This window comes from Rattus norvegicus, chromosome 1 (assembly GCF_021556685.1).
Source record: "Rattus norvegicus strain SHRSP/BbbUtx chromosome 1, alternate assembly SHRSP_T2T, whole genome shotgun sequence".
In the NCBI taxonomy this organism is placed as follows: Eukaryota; Metazoa; Chordata; class Mammalia; order Rodentia; family Muridae; genus Rattus; species Rattus norvegicus.
Window position 1 is genome coordinate 142,170,652 of NC_141534.1, and position 9,567 is coordinate 142,180,218.

Here is a 9,567-nt window from a genome sequence, read left to right on the forward strand (position 1 = left end):
AGGCCAGCAAAGGCCCCAACAGTCTGCCCCACCCCCACCCCACCCCCCACCCCCCACCCAACTCTCCAGCCATCAGGCCAGCAAAGGCCCCAACAGTCTGCCCCACCCCCACCCCCCACCCCCCATCCCCCACCCCCCACCCCCGCTCTTCAATCGCTAGCTGCCTTATTCCCCTTGCAGAAGACAGAATTATGGTCTGAGTCATGTCCTGACCTTAAGTCTCCCAGGTAAAAAGAGGGGATCAGAATAGGCCGGAATTTGATTAGAAAGGATGATATGCCCCAAATTTTGATTCCTGGTTTTTCTTTTTTAGTTATTTCCAATAATTTTATTCACTGGTGATACTCATTAAGCCTGAAAAATGAGACAAGAATTAAGATAATTAAATTTGCCCAGTCGGGATTATGGCTGGGGCGGAGCACACCTTAATCCCAACACTTGGACGCAGAGGCAAGTGGATCTCTGTGAGCTAAGAGGCCAACCTGGTCTCAGATCAGTTTCCCAGACAGCCAAGACTACACAGAGAAATTCTATCTTGAAAAATCAAAATAATAATATTATTAAGAATAACAACTAATGGGGCTGGGGATTTAGCTCAGTGGTAGAGCGCTTACCTAGGAAGCGCAAGGCCCTGGGTTCGGTCCCCAGCTCCGAAAAAAAGAACCAAAAAAAAAAAAAAAGAATAACAACTAATATAATAATATCAAAATTTTGCCCACAAGCCCATCCTGAAATAAATACAAGACATAGTTATCGTACATGGCTGAATTTTTTAATTGCCGTCTGTTTTGGCTTGTACGTTTTGGAGTGTTAGGACCTTGGGGGATGTGTATGTTTTATTTTGTTTTGTGGGGCTGGGGCCAGTAGAGTCTTTGAAACAGCTTCTCACTGTGTAATCCCTGCTGGCCTCAAAGCCATGATCCTCCTGGCTCAGCCTCCTGGCTATAGGGATTACGGGTGGACACCTCCAGACCCAGAGTCACTTTACACTAACCTCATCAGACCATAGGAACCCCACGCACGTTTCAGTGGTCAAAGGGTAGCTTTCAAGAGCAGGTCAATGAATCCACAAGTCTCCGAATGGTAGAGTCCTGGGCTTCTGTCTTCTGGTGTCATGCATGGGAGGACATTAGAAAGTCACAACTAGCACTAAGAAGCCAGACATTTACAGATTAGCAACACTGAAAAGAGTAAGGGAGAGCTCAGTAGCAGATCGCTTGAGGCGTTCAGGAGGCTGTAAGTCCAACACGCACGCGCGCGCACACACACACACACACACACAGAGAGAGACAGAGAGAGACAGAGAGAGACAGAGAGAGAGACAGAGAGAGAGACAGAGAGAGAGACAGAGAGAGAGACAGAGAGAGAGACAGAGAGAGAGAGATTGACTTGTGAATGAACAGCAAAGTGCTCCAGCCTCTGGAAGGAGAGGCCGTGGATCTCCCTTTAGTCTAAGAGCGCTTGTGTGGCCATCAATTCTCCGCGACTGATGTCATGTTATTGTGGTCCAAATATCATTAAAGGCCAAGAGTCCCATAAAATGAATCAGCAGCCAGCCTCTGTGTTCTGTACAAGGCGCTCTCAACTGATGAAAGAATTCTTCCCCGCACTACTTAGACAAATGTATCCCCTTGGTCATACGTGTTTGTTGTGAATACAGTCACCTCTCCCATGATTTACTGAGGAATCTGCTGTCAAACTCAGGGCTGTTTCTCGATTTTCATTAGTGTGAATAGGTCAGGTCCTCTACACGATGCACCTTAATCAGAAACTGATTGGTTCCTTGGGATAAAGTCTTAGAAATGGGAGGAAGTCTGAGGGTGGAGAAGAACACACGTCCGAGGGGTCCAGCACATGACCTGGAACCCTGTCTGATCCTTTGACAAGAAATTATTCCACGCTCTGAGACTCATCCCAGGTCATTGTGATATCATCCGCTCACAGTAGATCAGTAGAGACAAGCGCATGACCGTCATCAATGTCATCAAATGTTTCTTCAGTCCTGCCTCACAGCCTGGTACTCACATTACTCTTCTACACCACCTCCAGCATAGTCTGGTTCTTCCTCCATCCTGCCCCTGCTTCCTCTTAGATGCAGAAAGGAATCCCTCTGAGCATGTGTCTTCCGCTGCCGGGAGCGTTCTATGCCCAGTTCTTCATCACGTCTTAGCAGTTGGTCTGAAGATCATCATCCACAATTGGCCTGATGATGTGGACTTTTTACCTGAGCCTGCTGTTCTCCCCCCAGAGTATTTCCCCAGTCCCACTGTTAAACAAAGTGCTGGGGGTGTAGCCCAGGGGCAGAACACTTCCCTGGCATGCATATGACCCTAGCTTCTGTCCCCAACCTTGAAAACAGAAGCAAAATCCTTAAAGTAGTCATGGTACTGGCAGTCTGTAACTGCAGCACTTAGAAGGACCAGGGATTCAAGTCTCGTACAAAGCACAGCTTAGGATAGGCATTGGAGAGAACAGAGTTGTCAATCACAGGGGGCCTTTTTTCTTCAAAGGAAGGAAATCAATGGTGCCTGGTCACCTGGAATGCAGGTGAAGGTGGTCATACCTTCCACCCTTTGCCATTCTGAGGAGCCTAGTGTCCTGCATATTGTTTAGGTTCTAATCCTGGGCTTTGTCTCTCAGAGAACAGACTTCATCCCTGTGAAGAGGCCCTACACACTTGCATTCTACTCCAAAATAGAATCTATTCTTCTATTCTCTCTCTCTCTCTCTCTCTCTCTCTGTTCTGAAGGTGTTTTATTTAGAAAAAAGACCAAACCTGACTTAAAGATTTTAATTTTTTAAAAAATGGTGCCCTAATTAGACATAGCTAGTTCTGTATACTAAACGTATTTACACATGGAATACAAAATAAATACACAGTCACTAAAAGAGATAGCTAGCCCCTGATTCATTTGGCACTCCCTCTGTCCATCTTCCGTTGTGGTTCCAGATGCCTTTGATGCCTTCGGTAAATCCGGCCATCTCTTTCATGCTTTCAGATCCACTTTGGGCTCTGGTTTCCCACGCCGTAATTCTATTGGTTTCTCATCTGCTGGTTTAACAAACATGTCTGCAGTGGATCGTGTGGAAGAGTAGTCTTTGGCTCTGTCTTCCTCAATTTCTGAACATCTTTGATTCTTTCTCTCTCTCTCTCTCTCTCTCTCTCTCTCTCTCTCTCTCTCTCTCTCTCTCTCTCTCTCTCCCCTTTTGCAGCTGCGATGGACCTTATGACACGCCGATGCCAGTTTAGAGACTGGTAATGATTTTCAAATAAGGTTGGTCCTCCGAAGCGTCCCTGAAAAATCTCTATGAGATTAAGACAAAATGAGGTCCTATTTCCACTAGAGCAGCATCTTGTGCTATAATCTGGAAGTTCCAAAACCGTATCCTGTTATCCAGAATGGTGAACATGAACACGACGGTCCCGTGGTGATTAAAGATCCGAACTAAGGGGGCTGGGGATTTAGCTCAGTGGTAGAGCGCTTACCTAGGAAGCGCAAGGCCCTGGGTTCGGTCCCCAGCTCCGAAAAAAAGAACCAAAAAAAAAAAAAAAAAAAAAAAAAAAAAGATCCGAACTAAGAATTCTTTTAACAAAGCATCCGTAATGTGGCATCATCAAAAACAGGGTCAAAGGATAGAAGGGGCCGAGAACCTTTCAAACAGTTTCCAGTCATCTTTAGCTCAGACAGGATATGAGTATTTTGAACCAAGAATTTGGCAAATGGCCCACGAGGTGAGTTTGAAAGCCACCAATGGAGATCCGGTTATTTTTTCCTTAGCTTCAAAGTAGATGTATTTGTTGCAATTTTTCATTTCACAGACCTCATTTATCACAAATAATTTATCTTAACGATCCATTTTAGTACCTGCTTTAGAATGAGGCATCAACATTCTCAAGACTTGCATTAAGTGTCTTGTTCTGAAATGTATTCCTCTGGAAGAAAAGATGAGGATCTGCTCCTTTTTTTTTTCTGTTTGCCCTTGCAAGCAGGACCTGGAATACGATTCCCCCACCTAGCCACACTCCCTTCCTCACCTCCCCCACCTCCCCCACCCCGCTTTTGCCACAACAGCCTGCTTAGCTGGCTGCCTGGCATCTTTCTGGCTCCTTTTTGGCTGCTTTGCTTGAACCTCCAGGTCCCCACGCCGCTTTCTCTTGGTCGCTGCCATTTTGCCTCGCTGTGTTTGTTGCTGTCCCATAGAATCGATTCTTATGCTATCACAGATCCTTCCTCTAGGCCCTAGCCTAAAGTTCTGTTTATCTGCTTATAGAATTCATACTTTCCATAAAGGTCACATGTACTTTGCTACCTCGCTAGGGTGTTTCTAGGTAGCTATGACTAGTTGTCTCGTGATAATCGTCTCTGGGAAACCCCTTCCCAAGGTTTTACTACGCTTAAACGTGTATGAAGAATAAATCGGGGCTGGGGATTTAGCTCAGTGGTAGAGCGCTTACCTAGGAAGCGCAAGGCCCTGGGTTCGGTCCCCAGCTCCGAAAAAAAAAAACCAAAAAAAAAAAAAAAAAAAAAAAGAATAAATCACCAGGTCAGACTCTGAAAGTTTTTTGATGCAGCTGGGTCTTTTCAACCCTAGCCTTGAGGCTTTCCTGGGTGGGGTGGGGTGGGGTGGGGTGGGGTGGGATGAGGGGTTGTCCTTGACAAAGGCCATTGGGCTAAGAGGCTAGCTTGGCTACAGTCTCAAAAAATAAGCAAGTCTGGTATAGTGGCGCACATCTTTAATCCCAGTATTCCAGAGGTAGAATCAGGCAGATCTCTGAGCTGGTCTACACAATGAGTTCCAGTTCAGTCAGGGCTACACAGAGAAACTCTGTTTCAAAAACCAAATAACTAACAAAAAGCAAACATTATCTCGAAGGCACCTAGCAACTGAGGGGAGGTTGACCAAGATTAATATTTCTCCAAGGAGATGTAGCCCCCCTGGGGGGAGGGAGAAAGGAGGTTCCTGGGGTAAAGAAAGAGACCATAAGAACTTTTTAAAAAATGATTTATTTTTGTTTTAGGTATATTTGTGTATGAGGGTGTTGGGTCCCCTGGAGCTGGTGTTACAGTTGTGGGCTGCCATGTAGGTACTGGGAATTGAATCTGCATCCTCTTGAAGAACAGTAGTTGTTCTTCGCTGACTGAGAGATTTCTCCAGCCCACTATAGGAACTTCGTGTGTTTATATCAGATATTTTCTTCCACCTTGCTGCCTTAATACACTGTTTTTGTTGTTAGTGGCGGTTTTGTTGTTGATTTTTGGTTTGTTTTGTTTTTCTTTCCCGAGATAGGGTTTCTCTGAGTGATCACTCTGTGGATCAGGCTGGCCTCCAACCCACAGAGATCTGCCCACTTCTGCCCGTTTTAATAAACACAATAAAATTATAAAAAAAAATCTTCTTTTTACATTTCTTCTTCAAACCTCCTTATGCACTGTGTATCAATGTAGGGTTAGAACTCAGGATATACAGAGTTCTGTTATCTGGCCTGGCACTCACAGAGCTCTAGGTTCCATCCCCAATACCACAGAAACCAAGTGTAACACTGTGTCTAACACTTGGGAAATGGAAGCAGGAGTCAACAGTCATTTTTGGCTACCAAGGGAGTTCAAAGCCACATTGAACTATCCAAGGCACGCGCCCTCTCTCTCTCTCTCTCTCTCTCTCTCTCTCTCTCTCTCTCTCCCCCTCTTCTTCTCTCGTTCCCTCCCTCCCTCCCTCCCTTTTCTCTCTTTCTCTCTTCTCCCTCTCAAGCATGGCTAGACCTGCACACCAGATAGCATATAGCAGGTGTGTATGATTTTAAGATTTAGTAGTACAGTGGGGTGTGGCTGCACATGATTTTAATTCCAGCAATTGGAAGGCAAAGGCAGGCGGATATCTGTGGGTTCAAGACCAGCCTTGTCTATAAAGCAAGTTCAGGACAGCCAGGCCTCTTACACGGAGAGACCCTGTCTCAAAAAAAAAAAAATCTAGTAGTGCAAGTGTTTAGACAGTTTAGGTAGTCACCTAGATGGTAACAATCTAGTCACTAGCTAGGTTCTTTTGTATTCATTTCTGGGGTGAATATGTTAGGACTAAACTCAAAAGGTACCTTGGTGGGTTGGGGCCAAGGTGCACTGGTAATGTGAGGAGGAAGAATAAAAGTCCATTTTGGGAGTTGGAGAGATGGCTCAGTGGTTAAGAGCACTGACTGTTCTCCCAGAGGTCCTGAGTTCAAATCCCAGCAACTGAGAGATAAAATTTTAAATGAACTCAAAACACAGTAACAAGATCTGACTCAGGAAGACAGATGGTTGAAATTGCAGAAGAACTGATACTGACACATTCACTTAATCACCAGTGTGAGTAGCTGTTCTGTCCCTGTGATGTTTGTTTAAGCCCCATTGTGCCTTGCAGAGAGCATTCCAGGAGACCGAAGCCTAACCAGATGTGTTTCAGATGCAGATGCTTCATCAACTCTGACAAACATTTACCTTGACAGGACGAGAGTTAACAATGAGGACCTGAAGACCCGACCCTTCTCCTGATTTAGTAGCTCTGTTCCAGGAACCAGGGGGTTATAAAACCTTTTGGCGTCCCCTTATCTCCTGAAGCCATAAAACAACCGGACAGTCCTGTAACTTGTGGTATCTTTGACATTTCCCTTTGACATCCCCCCAACTCCTGGGGCTCACAGCCTCTTCCTTTAAAAGGCCCTTCTCCCAGCCCCTCGGGGTCAGCACCACTGTCTCCTGCGTGAGATACGTGTTGATCCAGAGATCTCTGAAATAAACCTCACCTTTTGCGTATTACATTCAAAATCGGTCTCTTGTGTGTCTGGGGTCCGTGACTTCTTGATACTTGAGGGAGGGTCTCCCTATGGAGATCTTTCACAACCACATGGTGGCTCACGACCATCTGTAATGGGATCTGATGCCCTCTTCTGGTATGTCTGAAGACAGCTACAGTGTACTTACATATAATAAATAAATCTTAAAGAGAGAAAAGTCTGTTTCAGAGTGTCTATGAGATAGAGTGTCTGTGAGATGGAGATGGACAGCCAGAGACAGGGATTCAGAGAATGATGAACAAGACATACAGATTTGGGGAGACCAGGACTTTTTAAAGGGCCTGTGTGTCACATAGCGGAAATGTGTAACTCATAGTAACCGTGACTCGGTGGGTGAGGAGGTAAGCTGCTGCCGCTGAGTAGCTGAGAGGCAGGCTGGCCGAGCCTGCCTGATGTCCAGCAGAGCAGACCTGCGAGGGAGGAGTAGCCCTGAGGTTGCAGACAGAGAAGTGTGAACTTGGTTGGGTGTCATGTGAGTAAGCAAACATTTGTGCCACTGCCCCCCTCCTAACGGGCTTTGAGAGTCCTAAAATGAAGGCTCAGTTGTCTTTATGGACACATTTATGACATCCTGGCAGCCAACAAGAGCTTCAGGGTACCAAACTTCACAGGCCCAGGCATTTGCTCAGATGGCCTCCTTCTGTGCTTAGTGCTTTGAAGAGTGGACAAGCAGAAAGCAGAATTTAAAAAAGGACAAAGGGGTGAGTTCTGTCCCCAGTTACAATGGACAGACTTGACACTGGCTGATGTTCACATTTGTGGATGGCTAACTGTGAAGTCTTCACTACACAGCCCTAGGCGGCGGAGGAGAGCAGTGCTCCAGGGTTCCATGCATAGAACCCACAGGACCACAAGGCAGGCCAATGGATCCCAGACCAGATCTCTGCTGAAGAGGGACTTCCATTTGCATCTGAAGAGGTACCTGAGGGACAGACAGGAGCCGGCAGACTCTCTAGCTATTCTGCTGCTGCCCTTCCGGCTTTCTCATACTCTTCCTCCTGTCCTCTTTTGGAATCAAGCTGATTGTCTCTTACACCAACTCTTCCCCTTGACCAGGTCACACGGAAGGAGCTTGTCATTCACCATCTTACCTGGAAGCCCTAATCTTGGGACTTGGAGCATTTCCAGCTGAGCAGAACACCCAGCATGTGCGGTGGCATCTATAGGACTCCTGGGTGGATTCCCTGACACATCCAGATGATCCCCACAGAAAAGGAGGAACCCTGAGAAAAGAAAAATAGACGGCAGAAGAGAGTGAAGGGGGTGGGGAGTATGGTGTGTAAAGAAATGGAGCATACAATACATACAAAAGTCCAGAGCGCTGTTCTCCTGGTCTACAGGCAGGAATCCCAAGTGCAGGGGAGGTTACTTACCCAAATGAGACTGGAACACACCAGGGCCAGCAGCAGCAGGGGGCTTTCCTCTCCTGATACAGAGACGCCTGGGCCACTCACTTGCCAAGCAGGCCTTGCAGGGTCTTGGTCCCTCTGTCCTGTGGGGCAGTGCTGAGGACTCTGAATGGTGGTCAGATTACCTTGCCTTAAGGGGAACACACAAAACCCTCAGAAAACACCATTCAGGGCCATTTGCATTTTCATAGAGAGCACTGGAAACTTTCCCATGTGGCCTGGCTCTCTTGCAGTTCCACCAAGACTTGTCTGAAGCTCATAATGAACGAGTCCCTTGACCATTGCCAAAAAAGGAGCCAAGTTTCCATTTGTCCCTGCAGCCTTTGTTTTGACTTAGACAGGAGGGAAGCCAGCCGCATTCTCTGGCACAAGAGCCAGATTCACCAGCTGCAGGGGAGGCTGTGCTCTTCTTTTTAAGGGTGACTGCCGCATCACACCAATATCCCAAAGGCTGCAAGGGAGAAGGTGGAAAGGACATGGGAACAGACAGCAGGCTCTAGGGCTGTCAGACTTCATACCAGGGCTGTTGCAGGACTGTACATCTTCATGCGCGCACTCGCGCGCGCGCATGCACATCCTCTCGCTCACTCCTTCATCTTTCCTCTTCTATCCTCTCAGCTCAGGCACAAGTAAATAACACCTCCCTCCCCAGAATCCTTAGGGGCCTTGACAGGTCTGTGTGAAGGGGAGGTGCCTAATGCCTGTCCACCCAAATGACCTCAGCTTCTTCTCTCCACAGCCCAGCACTCGACCCTCTACAGCCTCCACTTCTGATTTTTTATCCTGTGATTTGTGCCGCTTCTTGAATGAGATCTATTGTGGTTATACCGCCGATCAGGTCTGACTCCCTCTCAGCTAGGAATTTCCCTCGTGCTTCAGGACAACACAAGCACAGATGACAACGGGCAACCTCTGCCCCAGCTCCCAGCAGCTTCTCAGACTTCAGACTGCCACGGAATCCAGGAACGCTTCCTTGGCCGTCCCACCGTGGCTTTCATAAAACAGCCAGAAGAGGGCGCGCTTTTGCCTCAGCGCTGAGCCCCATTGTCTTCCCTTACGCGTACTTTCCCAAGCTACTTCCTGCTGCAGGGGGTTGAGGGGATTGGGGACAGAGAGGGTATTAGAGTCTGATAGCATGAGGAAGGGGGAGAAGAGGTAGGCGGAGCTCAGCCTGTCCCCAAACAGCATCACAGGCTCCCTGATCTATCTTCCCTGGTGTATTAGTCAGGGTTCCGTCACAGACAAGAAATACCTGACGTAATCATATTGTAAGAGCGGGAAGCTTATTTTGGCTTCAGAAGTTCCTATGCATGGTTGGTGAGCTCACTG

General features: G+C 47.2%; 1 long non-coding RNA gene and 1 pseudogene across 2 annotated transcripts; both read right to left on the reverse strand.

Annotated features, from left to right (window-relative positions):
- Positions 1 to 2,853: 2,853 nt before the first annotated feature.
- Brix1-ps1 (biogenesis of ribosomes BRX1, pseudogene 1) lies at positions 2,854 to 4,170 on the reverse strand (annotated as a pseudogene).
- A 2,817-nt stretch (positions 4,171 to 6,987) lies between these two features.
- Positions 6,988 to 9,342, reverse strand: LOC147996849 (uncharacterized). 2 transcript variants are annotated; one of them, XR_015651718.1, is made up of 3 exons: positions 8,203 to 9,342; positions 7,921 to 8,052; positions 6,988 to 7,258 (listed from the first exon to the last, which is right to left on the reverse strand). It is a non-coding gene; the product is annotated as an uncharacterized LOC147996849 (long non-coding RNA). The 2 variants fall into 2 exon arrangements; XR_015651719.1 differs by having other exon boundaries at positions 7,082 to 7,239.
- Positions 9,343 to 9,567: the final 225 nt, after the last annotated feature.